Genomic DNA, 21387 nt, shown 5'->3' on the forward strand with positions numbered 1-21387 from the left:
TATGCATGGTGATGATGTGTACCCAGTTCCTCATGATTCGCAGTTCACACTTTGAGATGGGTGTGGCACGCAGTGTCGCAGAGCACATGCCATATGAAGGCTAATAATTAGTGGGCTGACTCAGGTCTGTTGTGTGCATGTGACAATCCGTGGGGGTGGTGTTGGAATTGCATGTCCATGTCCCTCCATGTTGGGGCCATGGCACAGATCCCTTTTCACCAGGGCCATGTTGTTCGGTGGTGTGCATTTGAGGGCAATGTTGGTCTGCTCCAGCCCTGCCTGGACATTGTGGGGTTTGTCTGGTTCACTCACAGGCTGATTTGCTACAATGATATGACATCTGATTCACCCATGGGCACCAAGAAGATATGTGTATGCTGGTACATGTGCTGTTCCACTCCCCATCCCAGCTATCTAGTTTGTGTGTGCCTCCCATGCCTTTTCTCTAACGCTCATGGCATATGTACCTACCAGCCATATCTGCTGTTCCCCTCCTATGTTTATGTGATTCACATGTACGGTGTCTTCCTCTTACCTCCCAAATCCGTAGCTCAAACTTCACCAGCGTAGGACCATATGGAGGGCAATAGCATGCGAAGTGCGTGCCATGGGTGTGTGCAACAGGCAACAACAAACAAACGTGTGGCTGAGGGTCCCCTAATAATACGTATTCACAACAAAGAAATGTCTGAAGGTCAAAGAAAAATTGGGTTCAACAGTGTAGTATAGCGTAGTGTGGTACAATCTAAGAAAACCAAAAAAATGCTAGGGCAAATGTGCAACAGAAAAGCACTCAGGGGCATATTATCAAGGGGGTTTATCTCCGCTTTTTTGGCTTTAAAAGCCATGAAAGCGGAGATAAAATTATCTCCCTATTACCAAGCTGTCGCTAACACCAGGTAGCGACAGCTAGTAGGAGATAGCGACCATCTTGGGCCCCACTTTGCATGTCAGTGATATTTATCACTAATGACATGCAAAGTGGGCGTGCCAAATTGTTAGCGACTGGAAACAGTCGCTAACATCGCTATCTCCTATTACCAACTTTTGGAGATATTCGCGCTAAGCGCGAATATCTCCAAAAGCTAACACCTGCCCCTGAGCAGTTCTTAGCCATGTTATCCAATGGGAGGTGGATAACATGGCTAAGAGCTTTAGCTCGATAATGCATGAATATCGCTGACTTTTCAGCGATATTCATGCATTGCGGCCGTTTTTTATCGCATTTGCGATAAACCTTGGTAATACCAAGGTTTATCTGCGGTAAAAATCGCCGCAGCTTAGCGGTAAAATTTTCTCTCTAACCAAGCAATAGCGATAATTATCGCTATTGCTTGGTAATATGCCCCTGAATTCCTTGAGTTGGAAAAAGTGCCCATCAGTTCAATGACCCTACTAGCATACAGATATTTTGTTAAATCTGTTAGCTTTTTGTATTGTTTTTAACGTTGGGAGAACTGAGAGAAACCATTAAAACTGTCTACCTCTACTCAATTCTATCCAATTTTATAAATGTTACTATTTTCTCACTATACACTTTGCACTGCAATTCAGTTACCCCGGTGTATTGACTTTCTTCGGTACCACCCACTAGTAATACAACTTTTCATTTTTCAGTTTGTACTAATTGTCCGGCACAATAACATCTAGTGACGGACTGCACTCTCTCCTGGGTTATGGAGAGCCCAAATGATGACTAGGGCGGTACCGAGTGGAAACTGATGGGCACTTTTTCCAACTCAAGGAATTTAGTGCTTTTCTGTTGCACATTTGCACTAGCAATTTCTTGGTTTTCTTAGGTTGTGCCACACTACACTATACACTGTTGAACCCAAATTTTTTTTGACCTTCAGACATTTCTTTGTTGTGAATGTGAGCAACAGGCGACATACACACTGCCACAAGAGGTGGGACGACATCTTCAGGCTCAGCAGGAACGTGGCGGAGATGACGCTTGGGGTGATTCCACGTGCTGGCAGGTTGGCACACCGTACCTTGACCCCACTGATGGCACGCATCCTAGCAGTGACACATCCTGATCTGGCTGCACATTTGAGGGAGGAACAGCAGGAATCTGGGGGTGCGTCTACAGTATGGGCTAATTTTCTTAACGAGTGCCCACATAGGTTGCAGGCCAGAGCCAGTACTTGCCTCTGAGATGTTGGCAGTGTGCTTCAATTGCTTGTGAGTGGGCTCTGTGTTGTGTGCAGTTGTCATGGTTTTCCAGCAGCAAGACATACATGGTGCATTTCTGTGTCTGGCCCTGTACTTGGCAATCAGATCTGTGGCCTCATGGCATCACCTGCATATTTGTCTGCATTGACGTGCCATGGATGTTTGACGCACATGTTTCACATGTACAGGCAATTTGTGCTAATGGGGATAGGTGATGGAGATTGTGGATGCACAGGCTGGGTACGACATGTTGTTTGGCCTTCCAGGTCTGTCCGCAACTTGCCTATGAAGTTTGGGACTCTGGCAAGGGCAGTGTCAGACAGACAACAGAGGCAGTTGGTGACAATGCATCGTGCTCTGATGTAACACAGAATACGACAGAGACAGATGTGAGCAGCATCGTTGAGGGTGGCAACAACGCGCACAACACCAAAGAGCTCTACAACATCGTGAAGGAACTCTCCAGCTCCAACTCCAACAACGTCCCACCCTCGCAAGACCTGTGCGACTCGCTGGCCACCTTCTTCCACCGCAAGATCACAGACATCCTCGACAGTTTCAATGCCATGACCGCCCCGACAACCACTGAGACCTCCGCCCCCACGACCACCATCCGCACCAACAGCCTGCTCTACTGGACCAACATCAACGACGATGACACCATCAAGATCATGAACACCATCCACTCCGGCTCTCCGTCAGATCCATGCCCACACCACATCTTCAACAAAGCCAGCACATCCATCGCACCCCATCTCATCAACACCTCCTTCGAGACAGCAACCTTCCCGGAGAGCTGGAAGCACGCCGAGATCAACGCCTTACTCAAGAAACCCAAGGCGGACCCCAAGGACCTCAAGAACTTCCGGCCCATCTCCCTGCTCCCGTTCCCAGGAAAAGGTCATCGTGAAGACCGTCAACGAACAACTGACCCACTACCTCGAGGAGAACAACATCCTGGACCCTACCCAGTCCAGGTTCCGCAGCAACCACAGAACCGAGACTGCCCTCATCACCGCCACCGATGATATCAAGTCCCTGCTCGACAACGGAAAAACGGCGGCCCTTATCCTCCTGGATCTGTCAGCCGCCTTCGACACGGTCTGTCACCACACACTACGAACACGCCTCCACAATGCTGGGATCCAAGAGAAGGCCCTGGACTGGACCACCTCCTTCCTCTCCGGCAAAACACAGAGTGTCCGCCTTCCACCCTTCCTCTCCGAAGCCACCGAGATCATCTGCGGCGTACCCCAGGGCTCATCCCTCAGCCCAACCCTGTTTAACATCTACATGGCACCCCGCCGCCCACGTCGCCCTTCGGCACGACCTCAACATCCTCTCCTATGCCGATCACACCCAGCTGATACTCTCCCTCACCAAGGACCCACACACCGCCAAAACCAACCTTCACGAAGGAATGAAGGCCATTGTTGAATGGATGAGGAACAGCCGACTGAAGCTGAACTCAGACAAGACGGAGGTCCTCATCCTCGGATCCAACCATTCGGCCTGGGACGACTCCTGGTGGCCGACGGCACTGGGAACCGCTCCAATACCCACCGACCACGCACGCAACCTAGGGGTCATCTTCAACTCCACCCTCTCCATGACTAAACAGGTCAACGCCGTCTCCGCCTCCTGCTTCAACACCCTCCGCATGCTCCGTAGGATCTACAAGTGGATCCCCACTGAAAGGAGAAGAACAGTCACCCAGACCCTTTGTCAGCAGCAGGTTGGACTATGGAAACACCCTCTATGCAGGAGCCTCGGCCAAACTCCTGAGATGGCTCCTCAACGCATCCAGAACGCCTCTGCAAGCCTGATCCTCGACATCCCTCGCCGCAGCCACATCACACCCCACCTGAGAGACCTGCAATGGCTCCCGGTCAACAAGAGGATAACCTTCAAGCTCCTCACCCACGCAAACAAGGCACTCCACAACACCGGACCAACGTACCTCAACAGACGACTCAGCTTCTACACCCCCACCCGCCAGCTCCGCTCCGCCGATCTCACCCTCGCTACAGTCCCTCGCTTCCGAAGAGCAACCTCAGGCTGCAGATCGTTCTCCCACCTCCCCGCCAAGACCTGGAACACCCTCCCCATCCACCTACGGCAGACCCAGGACCTGCTGACCTTCAGAAAACTCCTCAAGACCTGGCTTTTCGAGCAGTAGCAGCATTCCCCACCCCAGCGCCTTAAGACCCTCACGGGTGAGTAGTGCGCTTTACAAATGATATGATTGATTGATTGATTGGCAGTGGTGTCCATGAGGACTCACGTGTTGAGACACCAACATCCTCGTCATATGACAGCGGGGTGAGTCTTCATTGTTAGGTGACACAGGGAGTGGGAAATTGACCCCTCTCCCGGCACACAGCGTACAGGGCCCACCCTCATGCAAACTGCAGCAAGTACTGCCCGTGCTCGCCAGAGTCGGAGACGCAGATTGTCCTATGGTCCAGGCACCGCTGCACCTGACCCTGTGTGACGAACTGCCCTCAGTGCTGAGGCAGTTGACCTGCTGCGCCAGCTGTGTGTGGGTCAGACTAACATGCTAAATGCATTCCTGGACCACGACAGGAAGTTGGGCCAGGTGGTAGCTTTCATGGAGGGTTTGCATGGAGATGTGGCTGGTATACACAGGACTGTCCAGTTCTTGTCCTCGAAAGTGACGGCAGCCATTCAGCTGTCACATGCCCAAAGTTCAGCTTCTGTCCCTGCGTCCACACCACAGGCTGTAACAGAGGAGAGTGACCTCTCCGATCCTGCCTCACACTCTGGATATGGCACACGGAGCCAACACAAGCAGCAGGCAAAGCAACACAGGCCACAGACACCATCCAGACACCAGACACCAGACACTGGGAAAGCAAGAGGCAGCGCAGGGCACGACGTAAGCTGCCCCTCAGATGAGACACAGGTCACACAGGCCTCCCCATCCATGTCCACTCCCAGGGACAAGGCATCTCCCAAGGACAAGGCACATACCAAGGACAAGGCATCTCCCAAGGACAAGGCATCTTCCAGGGAAAAGGCAACTCCCAGGGACAAAGCATCTCCCAAGGAAAAGGCACCTCCCAAGGAAAAGGCACCTCCCAAGGACAAGGCATCTCCCAAGGACAAGGCATCTCCCAGGGACAAGGCATCTTCCAGAGAAAAGGCATCTTCCAGGGACAAGGCTCCTCCCAAGGAAAAGGCACCTCCCAAGGACAAGGCATCTCCCAAGGACAAGGCACCTCCCAGGGACAAGGTACCTCCCAAAGACAAGGCACCTCCCAAGGACAAGGCACCTCCCAAGGACAAGGCTCCTCCCAAGGACAATACACCCCCGAGGACATACAGCCATCAGCCATGCCTCCCCTGAAGCTGATGTTGGTGAGGGATTGTAGGATACATGTCTCAGAGGTCGATTCACCCCATATCTCGACTCCCAACACCACCCCTGTGAAGCAGAGGAGGGAGTACAGTGTTGTGGGGTCCCCTGTTACACAGGTGTTTGAGGGCAGGAGGCAGGGCAAGAGCGAGCATTCAGCAGGGTCCAGCACATCCCAAGAGAGCAGACCACCACCAGCACATGATCAGCCTTTGATGGGAAGTATGTCTGTGGAGCCAGCACCACTTCCCAATCCTATCAAGTCCAGACCGACCGCACAGATCCCCAAAAAGCTTAGACACACACCGCAAACAACTGAGCCTCATACTGTCTCTCCTGTACAGCTGTCAACAGCTACCAGGGCCACCCAGCCTCCTGGACCATACAGCCCAGTGGGTCATCAGTACAGTGATGTCACTACCTCAGCTGCAGTTCACTCTCAAGTGTCAGATACTGGCACTGTGTCTGTTGTCCACTCTCAGGTTTCAGATACTAGCACTGTGTCTGTTGTTCGCTCTCCTGTATCAGGTACTGCCACTGTGTCTGTTGTTCACTCACATGTATTAGATACTAGCACTGTGTCTGTTGTACACTTTGCTGTCTCAGATACTATGACTGTATCTGTGGTCCACTCTCATGTAGAAGATACTAGCATGGTGTCTGTTGTTCACTCTCCTGTATCAGGTACTGCCACTGTGTATGGAGCTATCTCTCATGTATCAGATGCTAGCGCTGTGTCTGTTGTTCAGTCTCCTATGTCAGGTGCTGCCAGTGTGGCTGCACCTCCGATAGCACACAGTCCACCTGATTCTCTGGTGTGAGTTTAAGTCCCCCTCACACATATCTCTTTCACATTGCTGGCTGGACTGTCCATTGTAGGCACCCTGGCTGTGTTGTTGTCCATGGCAGTGTATGTGCACCACATTTCCCTGTGCTGCCTCAGATGTACCTGCTTCTTTTCTGGCCGCTGGCCCTGTTTGAGTTATGATGCAATGTGCCACTGACTTGTGCTGCCTCAGATGTACATGCTCTGTTCTGCCCACTGGCTCTGTGGGTACTGTGCAGCTTCCTGCCCCTTGGTTGTGCAGCTTCTCATGGACATGCTCTGCAATCTCTCATTGCCCTGGTTGGAACTGTGCTGCTTCCTGCCCCTTGGTTGTGCAGCTTCTCATGGACATGCTCTGCAATCTCTCATTGCCCTGGTTGAAACTGTGCTGCGTCTTGCCCCTTGGTTGTGCAGCTTCTCATGGACATGCTCTGCACTCTCTCATTGCCCTGGTTGGAACTGTGCTGCTTCTTGCCCCTTGGTTATGCAGCTTCTCATGGACATGCTCTTCACTCTCTCATTGCCCTGGTTGGAACTGTGCTGCGTCTTGCCCCTTGGTTGTGCAGCTTCTCGTGGACATGCTCTGCAATGTGTAGTGGCCACTGGGCTGGCTCCTGGGTACACCAGAGAGCTATCTTTGTGATGTTTAATAAAGTCAGTTACTCATGTTGTGTACTTTGTCAGTGTCCGTGCTTGTTGTGTACTTGCATTGTGGATTTTTTGTGATTTACAACATGCCCTGTCTACCACTTTCACATGACCAATGGTCTGTATTTGTTTTCAGCTGTGACAGGCAATAGATTTTGTCTTGTCTGTGTGACAGAGGCAGGTGGACTCAGAGGGATCTTTTAGTCCAACTACAGTTTGCAAACACTCCCTATTTGTACAACTGTCAATAGATGATGTTGTTGCTATCAAGGTGGGGATTCTATCCCCATCATAGACAGGCAGCCGGTCCAGGGTCCATCATGTATGTGTGATGGTTGTAGATGTGTGTTCAGCAATGTGGATGTATGCCCTTCTGGTGATGGTCTGCCTTCCTAGTCACATGTGCTAAGCTGTATGTGTGCAATTGTGATGGGATGGGATGAGAAGACTTTGTGGTGGTGGTGTGTATGCTCCTACATTTGGCAGCTACGCAGTGTATGAGCCAGGTGCTTTGTGCCAGTCTGTTTGCATTGTGTGTCTTTTGCTTGGGTGCACACGTGGGTGTTCTGGTAGTGCAGTGTGTTGTGGTTTCGTTGCAGTCCTGTGGTCCACCTACTTGTTGCTGGCAAATGTGAGTATGTAGGGTGTGTGACAGGCAAGTCTGTGTTGTTGAAGTGATATGTGTCTGCTCACAGTGTGTGTTCAGTGTGCAGCCCTATTCTATTCCATTGACATGGTGGGGGGGGGGGTGTTGTATCTCACTGATGTCACCTGTGTGTGTTTGTTCTCCAGTATGGTATGTGTGATATGTGCTCATTCTATCCTGTTTCTTGGTATGTGCATCATCCCCTTTGTGTGTTGCTGCTCCTTGTATTTGTTTGTGATGCACTGTTGACCTGTTCGGTTCTGAGTTACAGTTCACTTGCTTGTTGTGTGTCCTATCTCCTCAGCTTGCCAGTGTGTATGCCTCACCATCAGTTAAACTATTCCACTGTGTTTGTGTTGCAGGACTGTGCACAGGGCCAATGTGCCAGTGTGTCCTTTGTCCCTTTGCTCTTATGTCAGGTTCTTGTCCTGGTTTCCAATGCTTGTAGGTTGTATGCTGTCCAACTGTTGTTGCTGCGCTGGGCTCTGTTGATGTTGTTGGTACCTGTGTGTTCCTGAGTTTGGCTTGTGTAAGTGTATTGCTAGTCGTATGCGTGTCTACAGTGGCACCACTACCCTTCCAGGATGCGATGTTGTATGTGTGCTGCTTAGTGTTGTGGAGGTACTTTTTGTGTCCCTGTGTGGTTGTGCCTCTGTTTATTTTCTCCCACTACTTGTCATGCATGCAGTGCTGTGAGTTTATTTTGGCTTGCATTGCCCTAATGTGCATCCTTCTGATCTTCTGCATTTGACTTTGTGCACTTCCTATGCTTCTTATGCCTCTGCAAGGCTTGCCTTCTTGTCACCCAGAGTTGTTGTTACATACAGTTCACTATGATTTGCATTGCTTGACTGTGCCATCCAGGTGTTGTTTGCTAGACGGTGGTGTTGTGCTGTGTTGCTTCTCTTGTATGCGCTGTAGACATGCTTTGTGTTAGCCATATGACTTTTCTTGAGTGTCCCTTTAGCTTTTTAGTATCTGTGTGCATGCTCTCCATTGCAGCTGGCTTCTGATATGTGTGTCTGGCTGTGGGTATTGGTGGCTTGTGTATGGTGTGGTGGTGTGTTTGTGCTGGTTGATGTTCATGTGTGATGTGTGTGTTGTATTTGTGATTGTACAGAGTTTACTTGGCATCGATGTGGGGTGCCTTTTGGTGATTATGTTGCCATTGCCCTGTGGTTGCGTGTCTTGTGTTCATGTTCACCCCAACATTATGTGCATGTCCAGCTGGTTGGGGTGGGGGTGGGGATGGCCTATGTGCAGCTGCCTGGGGGGGGGGGGGCTGGAGGACTTGTTGATGCTCCTGCATGTCTCCTTGTGTGTGTGGTGTGCCTTCTGTGTATGTGGTGGGGTGGAGGCCCTGTGGGTTGAGTGGACGGGCCATGCCTACCTGTCTGCCTGGCTGGTATCTTGGACACTTGGGTTCTGGCGTGTGCGCCGCTATGGTGCGATGTCCGTGGTCTGGCTGTGGGGTTGCGTGTGCGGCGTGTGCCTGATGCTGGAGGGGATTGTGCTGAGGTGGGACTGGTGTGGGTGCACTTGTGTGTGTTCCTGTCCCCACCAGGGTGTCTGGTGTGTAAGGTTGTATAGGAATTTACAAGCGGCCCAGGCAGGCCAAAAAAAAGTGGCCCACATTTGCCTATTGCCTTGCAAAACACTGCCATACATGCCAATAGACCCAATTCAGGCGGGAGACTACCGATTTTTCAGGCCACTAATGGCTTTATTTCAGCTGTCTCACGCCTGAAATTGCATTTTCTACAATATAAATCAATGGGGAATTTTCATTCTCCCGATGCTTTATTTTAAATCTCCCACGTCCCTGTCCTAAAATGTTGGCATGTATGCACTGCTTCAACGACATTTTATTACAAAAGGGGGGTGAGTTAAAAAAAAACATGGATTAGTTAACACTGGTGACGCACCTGAAAACAAGTAAGGCGACTTTTGATCATGTCCCCTGCACCGCTCAATATACATATATTACTGGGCCGGCCCAGAAATAGGAAGGGAGTGATACCTCTTCCAGTGATGAGACGGTGGCAATGGATGCCCATTTACCTCCAGAAAGGCCTCTCAGGCACCCACTGGGCCGCTGAAGGTCATTTGAAAATGCCGTAACCGCCCAAATCGGTCCACCAAGGCTGCCCAAAAGAGCAGCCCTCAGCTGGGACTGGACACCGGCCCCTCGGGCATTGCCCTAGTGCCCTTGTTACCAATCCGACGCTGCTGGTGTGGACAGGTACCAGTGTTCATGCATGCTGTGGCGTGGTATGTGTGCATTGCATGCTTGCGTACCTGCGGCGGCGTCCACGGCGGTGCATGACTTTCTGGTAGTGAAGTACGAACAGGGCCGGGAAGGCTTGTAGGGCTGGGTCCATGGCGGTCGGGTCTGTGCGGTGGGTCTCGTGGCACTGCTTTCCCTCTCCGTTGTGGTGCTTCCGCCGTCTACGAGATGGAGGTGCTTCCGCCGCGGTGTTCTGGTTTGTTTACGACAACGTAATATTGCGGATGGCCGGGACGTCATTCCGCACGGCGGTGTGCCTGGATTGGCTCCATCCGCCGTGGTGTCTGGTGTGTTCCCGCGGCGGTTCAAGTTTTTACGCGGCGGATGGTAAATGTGCCCAGTTCCCCTTCCTAATATGGCAGACAGAAGGCCCGCTGCTGGCGGACGATGAGGTGCATTTTCCTCCGCCTCCAGCCCAGCGGTCATGCATCCGTCCGCCATCATAATCGGCCCCTTAATGTTTTACCACGTTTTGGCATTTTTCAAAGAGTTAGCTAATTTTTTCTATGTTGGGTTCTTTCAGCCTACTTTCAGTGTTTGGGGGAACCCTGTGTGAAACCCATGGGTGATCTAGGAAAACTATATATTTCTGAAAAGTGGGGCAAATTCCAAATTCAGCAAGGGGTCGTATGTGTAGATCCCTCAATGTTTCCAAAGAAACTAAAGGGGCATATTTACAAAATTTTGACAAAGGGCAGCTCTTCAAGCCTTTTAGCTGTGCTGCCCAACGTCAAAAGAAAAGGGCAGGAATGTGCTGTATCTGCAAGATACAGCACATGCCTGTCCTTTCTGCTGGTGGACAAACTGCAGCCGAGCACCAACGCAGGCACCCTTGCACCATGGTGAAAGGTTGTCTGTGTTGTTGACATGAATGTTATTGTGCAGGATGGGACACCGTTATGCCTGCTGTGGGAAGGAGCTAGTTTTGGCGCTGCCCCAGGCTTATGCCATGCTGTAAATCTGGAGCAGTGTCAAAAACCATGGGAGTTGTGTGGGAACACCCACAGCAACACCCATGGAACGCCCTTTCCATGCAGAGTAAGGCATCGCCTTACTCCATATTTACAGGGACATGAAAAGCTACGCCTCTGGAGCGTCACAAAAGAGCAGAGGGGGCATTGTAAATATGCCCTATGCATTGAGATAAAGAAATATTGAAAATGAGTAGGAAAAAAGAGGCATTTGTGAATGTTTTCAACTGTAACATTTTATCACAATGGTCGATTTACAAGGGCAATTTACCATTACAATTATTAGATCCTTTTGGCTGTGGGGATATACAGGGTTTGTAGTTTCTCTAAGTACCAAAGGTACCCAGAGCCAACAACTGAGCTGCACCGTACAATGTTTTTTCATTGTGTACTGAGTATAGACCAATTCATAGGTTGAAATATACAGAGAGAAAAATAGGTATCAAGGACACCTAGGGGAATCCATGATGGTGTGACTTGCATGGCTCTACCCAGATTGTTTTACTCAAAATCCCTTGCAAACCTCAAACTTTGACTAAAAAAGGCACATTTTCCTCACATTTCTGTGATGGAAAGTTCTGGAATCTGTGGGGAGCCACAAACTTCCTTCCATTCAACATTTCCCTAGTGTCAATACAAATGGTGCCTTACTTTTGTGGGTAGATGTAGTGCCCGCGACAGGAAACAATCCAAAATGCAACAAGGATACAGCACATTTTTCCACTGAAAAATGACCATTTTTTGCAAAGTGGGTAGCTGTGCATTTTGGACCCTAACTCATGCAGCACTTAGGGAAACCTAGCAACACTGCACATTTTTGAAAGCTCGACAACTAGGGGACTCTTGGGTGGTGTGGCTTGTGTGGATCCCATGAGATTTTTGTTTTACCTACAATGCCCTGCATACCTCAAACTTTGACTGAAATCACGCCTTTTCCTTACATTTCTGTGATGGAAACTTCCAGAATCCACAGGAATCCACAAAATTCAAACCACCCAGCATTACTTCATTTGTGCTGATAAAAACGCTGCCCACACAACGGATCAAACAAAGGTCCAAGGGAGCCCTTGCGTGAGGATTCCTATTAACCTTGGTTTGATCCGTTCCTGTTGCTGGCACTAGGCCCAACCACACAAGTGGCACAACGTTTATATCAGTACAAGTGGGGCAGTGCTGGGTGTTTGGAATTTTGCAGATTCCTGGGGATTCCAGAATTTGCCATCACAAATGTAAGGAAAATGCAAAATTTCAGGCAAAGTTTACGGTTTGCAGGGCAAGAAAACCTCATGGGATACACACCAGGCACACCACCCTTGAATCCCCTGTTTATCTACTTTTCAAAAATGTCTGTAAGTTGTAGGTTTTAATGGGTGGTGGTTGAGCACGGCCCCAAACGCCTCTGCTATCACTATTGCTGATCTCTACACATAGCACTTTAGGGCCTTTTGTGTCAAGGTCTCTTGGCCCACCCCCACAAGTACGGTACCATTGTTATCAGGAGACTTGGGGGAATGCTGTGTGGTATAAAATATGTGCTTCCTGCAGATGCCAGAAGCCTTCTTTACAGAAATGTGAGGAAAATGTAGGTTTTTACTCAATGCTTGAAGTTTGGAGGGCATTGTGGGTAAGAAAATGGTGTAGGATGCATGTGAAGCACACCACCCGGGACTCGCCCAGATGTCTAGTTTTCAGAGCTATTTGGGCCTGGTAGGGTTTTCCAAGTGGCAGCCTACCCAAGCCCAAAAAGTGCAAACGTTCACCAATGCAAGTGGGATGATCCTTGCAGTTATTCAAACTCTCCTGGCCCATATGTATATGTTGCTGCTATACAGTGGGCTTTCTGTCCCCCCCCAAGGGGCAGATCAGGGGTAATGACCCTAACTGCCCTGGGGGACAGAAAGACTGTTGTCCCATTTACTAAAGGTGGGAGCATAACCATGCCCATGGTAGTCAGTCCCCAACCCTATATATTTTTACAATAAACTTTCACTAGATTCCAGTGGGCTTTCTGCCTCCCTGGGGCAAATCGGGGGTAATGACCCTATCTGCCTCAGGAGGGCAGAAAGAATGTTGCCCCATTTGCTTGGTGGTGGGGGGTGATCATGTCCATGCTGTGTAGCCCCCACCCCTATATATTTTCTGAAAAGATTATCCTTGGCATCTAGTGGCCTTTCCGCCCCCTTGGGGAGGCATATTGGGGCAATTACTCCAATCTGCCCCCCAATGGGACAAACAGACTGTTGGGAATTTAGTTGGTGTTGGGGTATAGGCCATGCCTATGGTGGGCAGCCTCCCCACTATATCTTTTAAATAGTTTCCATTGCATCCAGTGGGTTTTCTCCCCCCTCCAGAAGGGATCTGGGGTAATTACCCCCATCTGCCCCCCAAACGGGCAGAAAGACTGCGTCCCCATTTACTAGGGGTGGGGAATAGCCATGCTCATGCAGGGCAGCCCCCACCCATACAATAAAAGAAAAACCTTCAATGACTTTGGTAGGCTTTCCACACCCCACGGGGCAGATCTAGGTAAGTACCCCAATCTGCCCCCGGGGGCAGAAATACTAGTGCCCCATTTAGTTGTAGTGGACTCATAGCTAGGCCCATGCTGGGCAGCCCCCACCATACAGTCCTATAAAATTAAGAATCCCTGGTATCTTTCAGATCTGGAATAATTGCCCCCATCTGGCAGAAAGACTTAACTATGTAAATAGGCAAGGGGAGCACAAGACCTTGCCCAAGCAGCCCCTGCCTCTATCCCTGGTGTCCAGTGGGTGGATTCCGGCTTGGGGATCACTCTACTGTTGCTATCCCCAAGCAGTGTTCCACTGGTCAGAGGTATCATTGGAAAGGGGAGATGATCCCCTTTCCAACAATACCTGACTCATTAGAATCAGTGCTCAGGAGGCTGGGATGTCCTCGTGAGCACTGATTCAGTGAAAGTAAAATGAATTGATTGGCTAGTTTTACTTTTACTGCATTGATATCAGTGCACCCTGCGCGCCAATCGTCATTGCAGTAAAGAAAAAAAAAACAATCAGGCTGCTTAGGAAGCTCTTCGAGAGCAACCCGATGTAAAAAAAGAGAAATAAAGAGCTCCCTGTGGTGTAGAGCGTCAGAGGGGGCTTTTTTTTACCTCCCCTGTTTCTGCAGCAGGCCGGCACACCCATTGGGGAGGTAGTGTTGGTGGCAGCCACTGGCTGACACTCGCACTGATAAGGTTAAAGGCCCTTGAAAGGTAGTGTTACATAACCCTGGGTGTAGCATGCGTAGTGGGGCTACGCAAAGTGGGCAAGAAGCTACGCCCACCTACGCACTTCACGTAGCCCCATTACGCGCCGCCTGCCCCCTCCCCTACATAGCTAACTTTTGTAAATTTTTAAATAAAAGTAAATAAAAAGGCACTTACCTTGTCCGCGGCGTCCCGGGGGTCCCTCTGCTTGTTCGCACCGCTGTCGCCGCCATCTTGGATACCAATGCGCATGCGCGGCCGTCCGCGCATGCGCATTTCTCGTGAGAAATGCGCATGCGCGGGCGGCGGCGCATGCGCATTGGTATCCAAGATGGCGGCGTTGGCGGCGGGAACGAGCAGAGGGAGCCCCGGGACGCCGCGGACAAGGTAAGGGCCTTTTTATTTACTTTTATTTAAAAATTTACAAAAGTTAGCTATGTAGGGGAGGGCGGGAGGGAGGCGGGTGGCAGGCCAGTTTGCTACGCCCACGGGGTGGGCGTAGTGTTGCCTGCTACGCCTACTTTGCAAAGGGCGAAGTAGGCAACACTAAGCGAAGGTTCTGTACATGACTGAGGACGTTGGAGACACCCAGATGGCATTGATGGCGCTTGACGCATCGATGGCCTTTGATAGTATAGAATGGCCCTACTTGTTTATGGTCCTCCAGCGGCTGGACTTTGGACCAATCTTCTGTAGCTGGGTATGGCTCCTATATGAACGACCGGTAGCATGGGTGTGGGTCAATGAGCCGTATCACGGCCTTTTGTCTGCCGCGGGTGACAAGGCAGGGATTCCCTCTGTCCCCTCTACTCTTTGCCTTGGCGCTGGAGCCCCTGGTGCACTGGATCAGGAGAGACCCCTCGATTTGGGGACTGGCGGCTACAGACGAATGGGAAGAGCGAATATCATTATACGCTGATGATATCATCCTCTACTTGGCGAGGCCATACAACTCGATTGTCCAAATTGTACACTTATTCAAGCTGTTCGGCAGCTACTCCAGTTATACCATTAATTGGTCAAAGTCGGCGATTTTCCCCCTGATGGGGTCGCCCCCTCGAGTTCCGTCTAGGTGCTCTGCACCAGTGGTATTGGAGGGATTCAAGTATTTAGGGGTGCATCTTACGCGTGATTGGCAGGAGTTCTTCTAGCCGCAGCTGACTCGCCTGCAAGCTGATGTGGCTCACTGGCGCACTGTCCCACTCTCTCTTATGGGTAGGGAGGCTTTGTTCAAGATGCTCGCATTGGCAAGGCTATTGTATGTTCTGCAGAACACCCTGTATCCGATACCCACAAGTGTATTCAAACGGATCTCGCAGGTGGTGCGAACTTTATTATGGGACGGGCCGTCCCCCAGGATTGCGCTATACAAATTATGCAAGGGGGTATATGACAGAGGGTTAGCGATCCTGGATGTTAAATTATACTACTGGGCGGCTCAATTGCAGGTGGTCAATGACTGGGTGTACATGGACAGGGATGAACCCGCCTATAGGGTAGACAGAATGGTTATGCCACATGGCACGTGCAAGACTCTCCTGTATGCCCGTAGACCTCATAAGTTGTGGCCGGACCACACTAGGGTAGTCTTCCACTGCTGGCAGGAGGCAAATCGGCTCCTGGGCTGGGCTGGCAAGTTATCTGGGAGGACTCCACTTTGGCAAGGGGAACTGTTGAGGGAACTGACAATGTTAGCAGGGTTCAAGGGGTGGCAGGAGATAGGCATTGATTACCTAGTGGATGTCTGGAAGGGGGATGTCATCCGTTCTTTTGAATATCTCCAGAAGGAGTACAGCTTACATGCCTCACAGAGATATCAGTACATACGCCTCAAGCATGCTCTATGCTCCCACATACCAAGTGGTACAATAATCCCGGATTACTCCCCGATGGAAGATCGTTTGTTACTTGATCCCATTGCGGAGAAACCCACATCCACAATATACCAAAAATTGATAATCAATATAGCTGATCCCTTAGTTAGTATCAGAGCCCTCTAGGGGCCCAGGGAGATTGCTATCCGTACTAGATTGTACAGTTTAAAATCCTTCATCGCACATACTATCCCCGCATCCACCTGTATACGTGGGGAAGGTGTCAGTCGGCGCTCTGTGTGAGGGGGTGTCAACAAGAGGGCTCCTTCTTCCATATCATATGGGAGTGTCCAGTGACTGACAAAAAGGGGACTCAGTTGTTCCTTGGTGAAGAGTTATATGGTCAAGGAGGGAAGAAGGTTAATAGGAGGGTAGTGCTCAGTGGAGGGCTACCCTGGGTATCCCATTAGTTGGAATGAATGGCCTCACACACTCTTGCAAGTGTCATGCTTCATCATCGGCCGTTGCTCCTCGTTGGACAGGCGGTGCAATGTCCAACGGGCTCACCTCTAGGAGGGGCTCTTTGTCGGAGATCTTTTTTCCAACAGCCTGTGGGTGAAGTGCAAGTGAGGGGCCAGGTGAGGGGTGGATAGTGTAGGTGGGTGCGTTAAAATATAGCACGGGATACCGGAGATCAGTTTATTCTGGTGGTTCCCATACTATAAGTTAAAACCAGTGGGTAGCCTATGATCGCCAGAAGTTAGGTTCCGTATCACGATCTAGGACTACAAAGCGTTCTGTGAGGTCGACATGTTTCTCGCTTTTGCAATTATGCTGCGATTCTTCAGGACCTAATATAAATATACATCTATCACAAGGGAAGACCTAATAAAGTGTCAACCTATAAACATTATATTTTCTGTTGTACTACCTGGTTAAGACTGCTCTTGCCTAGAGGAGACAAAAGAGAGAGTTACCAAAATACACAGACAACAATTTCCCATTCTTGACCGTGAACACACTGTGGTTGTGTGAAGAGAAGTGACTCTGTGGCTGTGACATTCTGTGAGCAGTGACCGTTTAGTATCAACTTAATTCACGTATACCACATGTCACCTCTATCATAATTCAAATTAAAATAAGCTTAAAAATCAAATTAAAACATGATAGCAGCAGTTTCTTCATGGTGTCTACTTCGTAAAACCACTGTGGGTTACTTAGTTACTCACCTACAGGTCAAGGAGTACAGGTGTCAACAGTACCCGGTAGGTGTGACTTCAAGGGGGAGAGCCAATAGGGGTTTAATGGCTATAAGGGAGACAAAGGCACGTAATTCCAGTTTTGTCAGCGGTCCCCAAACGCCAAAACAACTCATGGTTCTAGAATTGGAGATGGTGTTTCTTTTGTGCTTAATGTTTCACGCTAATAGTATTAGACATGCCATTGTAGGGACACTCTTATACATTCATTCTTCCATTCGATAATATGCAGCTTGTTTGGTCAATGCATTCTCTAATTTATGCGGAGGCCTCAGTGTTGTTTTAGCCATGTTCTATTAAATGTTAGCTATGGTTACAGGATATAGGTAAAAACGTCCAAAGTGCAGCATTCACACACTTAGTTCTCTATGCATATGCCAGGGTCACCGATAGTGTGAAAGACACAACCGTGTGTTGGTTGTAATGTCGCCCGTTCCCTTCTATAGCTAGATTGGGGATTCAGAGGCAGTCGTGCTCGTGCGTTATCGGTAAGGAAACGCCAGCACTAACTTCAGCAACGCCGGGCAAGCACACAAGTATCCTGGTGTCGGGGCGAGCGAAACAATCTCGCTGCGCTCCCGGCAGACGGTAAAACGCACGCGCCGCTCACTTACTTCTCGAAGCCTTGGTCAGAGCTAGTACGCCTACCCATCGCTACCGGTGTCCGGATAGTAACGGGTTCCCGGTACTCGAATGGTTATATCGGAAGTTTGGGGCGTCACCAGCGCGTCTTGTGTATCACGTGATTAGTGGTGCTAGCGTGGTCGCCATCTTAGAAGGTGCAGTCCAGGTGTATCAACGAACCAGGGGTGCATCAAAATAAAGGGTGTTAGTACAATTACACTGTAAGTGAGGAGAGTCAACAGTGTAAAAGACAACTAGAGTTGTGGTCAGAACCCATTATATTGGACGTTGCCAAAGCGCCTGGTATATCGTGTGAAGACCGACGTTAGCATGAGCGCCATCTTGGAGAGGGGAATCAAACCCATTGAGTTTATAGACAATGATGGATTAATATGCATTCGTGTATATAACCCAATGGAACTCATCGTATATTAAGCAATATTTACAGAAGCATGGTCAGCGAGTGTCCCTTCATTGTGAATTGCACACTGTTCTTACAGTGGTCAATCAGACTATTGGAGCTGGTTCCAGACTAGACGTTGGTAAAGTCTAAAAAGGAGGTAGGATGCATACAGGAGGGCATGGGAATTTGAATCCACCATACCTAGGACATAGAGTAGTGGTATTGCATCAATGAAGTCATAGGCTGCTCCATGGGATATCCTCGTTGAGTCCCTGCTTATCTGAGGATAACCTATGTATCCACCGCTGTTCCTTTTGGAATAGATCCTGTTTTGATCTTTTATTGGGGATTTCAAGGATGAGCCACCTTATGGAGTCGGCAGTGTGGTTGTGTTCCAGAAAGTGTCGACACATCTTGGTGTTGGATTTCTTACATCGTATATTGCTTCGGTGTTCCGATATACGAATCTTGACCGGTCGGGTGGTCATGCCCACATATTGTAATTCACAAGGGCACCTAATAAGGTAGATGCAATTGGAGGAGTTACAATTGGTATGGTTACGAATTTCCCAGGTGAATGTCTCTGTTAAGTTGATAGACTTGGTGACATTAGTGAAGGGGCAGACACTGCAGGAACCACATGGGTAGTGTCCCTTAACTGGAGGGAGTTGCCAAAGTGTGTTCTGCCTGTGGACTGTACTTTGTTTTGGTCTGGTGTGGACCAAAATGTCTTTTATATTACTGGACCTTTTAAAGGCAAACCTTGGGGTCTCAAGAGTCAGCTCTCCTGTGTTGAGAATTTGCCAGTGTCTCTTGACAATTCTCTTAATGTCATTAGAGATAGGTGTAAAGGTTGTCACACAAGTCAAAGGATTGGTATCTTGTGTGGTTCTGATATTATTCTCCAGGAGTGCCTCTCTATTGTTGTTTGTGCCCACTTCCGTGCTTTGTAAATCTCCCTAGTGGGGTAACCTCTTTCTTTCAAATTTCGTGAAAGAATACTAGACTCATTCCTGTAGTCGGTGAGGTTGGTGCAATTGCGCCTAACCCGCAGAAATTGCCCAAAGGGAAGGTTCAATCTCAAGGCTCTTGGATGATGGCTTGAGAAGAGTAATAAGCTGTTCCGGTCCGTGGGCTTCCGATACATTGTGGTGCTGATCCTACCCCCTTCCAATCTGATGGTAAGGTCCAGAAATGCTATCCTGGAGTCTGAGGCAGTGATTGTGAAGGTCAGGAAATTATTCAAGGTATTCAACCACGTGAAAAACTCTAGGTACTGGTGTGATGTCCCTGTCCAGAGTATGAGGATGTCATCAATGAACCTCCTCCATAGTATGATGTTGGAGTGATAAGGGTTCATTGGTCCATTGATGTATTGTTCCTCAAAATCTGCCATGTACAGGCAGGCCACCGAAGGGGCAAAAGTACTGCCCATGGACGTGCCCTGGGTCTGTTGATAATACTGTCCTTTGAACTCAAAGAAGTTCTCTGTCAGGGCAAGTTCAGCACATTCCATAATAAATGAAGGTGGTGTTGCTGATGTCCATACTTCCATACTGAGAGTCCTCTCTATCACCCCGAGTGTGGCCCTCTGTGGGATATTCGTATAGAGGGCCTCCACATCTAGGGTGATGAGGAAGTCAATCTGAATGTCCTCCTGCAGGTTGTCAAGGAGGCGTAAGACATCTTTGGTGTCTTGAACATAGGAAGGGATTCTCTTCACTAGCGGCTGCAGGAAGTAGTCACAGAATTGTGATAAAGGTTCCAAGATAGAGCCTATCCCTGAGACAATCGGGCGTCCGGGTACTGGTGTTGTCCCTTTGTGAATTTTAGGGAGGGTGTAAAAATATGGTACCCTTGGATCCTTTTTCACAAGAAATTCCGCCTCTTTTTTGGTGATCCACTCTTGGCACTCTGCAGATTCCACCAATCCTGTAATGGTGGTTTTAAGTCGTGCAGTGGGGTCAGTTGGGATAGGAGTGTAGTAGCGTCTATCCCCGAGTTGTCTTAGGCATTCTATTTCATAGTCTTTAGTGTCCATTAAGACTGTTGCTCCACCCTTATCTGCCTGTTTGATAGTGATGGTTTCATCATTGCCCAAAGAATTGAGTATCTGTGTCTCCATATTGGACAGATTATGGTATTTCTTACATGGTCTCAGGGCCCCAATGTCCTTGAGCACAGCCTGCTCATATGTTAGGACTTCGTTGGGTATCATCCCACTATGTGGTGTAAAAGTTGATGGATTGTGGAGACCTGAGTCAGAACGTATCTCAACGGCTTTATCATCGAAGAAAGCTCTCAGTCTGACTTTCCTGAAGAATTTCTGAATTTCACAAGTCAATTCAAAGTTGTCTATTTTTTGGGGTGGGTACAAAGCCCAATCCTTTCTGGAGGACTTTTTCTTCTGGTATTGTAAGTTGGCGTGATGATAAGTTCACAACCAAACTCAATTCCTTCCTGTCCTGCTCCTCGTTTCCATCCCTAGGGTTTTCCAGTGACACCTCGTTCTGGGTGAAAGTTACAGATACAATGTCTAGCGTAGTGGGGGTGCCGGTCCCGCTGGACCCAAAGTGGCTTCTTTTGCTGATAAAAAGGGACAATGACTGGTCAAGATATGTGGAGCTTTGGCTAACCCTGGCTGCAGGGGTAGCAAAACTGAATATTACTAGCGCATGGGGGTGCGGTCACCCCCTACATGGGAGGACTGGAGGCGGGACCTCGACTGGTGCCAAAGAGCTGAAGAAACGGTGTGCAAAAGCATGGGGCGCACGAAAAAGTGGAAGAAAGTATGAGCTCATTGGTGCAAATATTGTCAGGCAAGGACGTCCTTTAATTCCTCAGTGAGAATTTGATGAAAAATGGCCGACTGGAATCCGGCCAGCCGGTTTCTGCAACGAATCTGCGCAAATTATTGAGGTATGTGACCATATCCGAATTTCCCTGTCGGAGTTCTAACAGGTCTCTGTCAGCAGAGAAGGTTTCTGTCCTTCGATCAAATGTCTTTTCAAATTCCACTCTGAATCTGTCCCAATCATAGAGGAGGGGGGTCATCCCTTCTTACTACAGGAACTGCCCACTGTGATGCGTCGCCTCCTAGATAAGAAATCAAAAAAGCTACCTTGG

Source organism: Lissotriton helveticus, chromosome 6 (assembly GCF_964261635.1).
Source record: "Lissotriton helveticus chromosome 6, aLisHel1.1, whole genome shotgun sequence".
NCBI classification, from domain to species: Eukaryota; Metazoa; Chordata; class Amphibia; order Caudata; family Salamandridae; genus Lissotriton; species Lissotriton helveticus.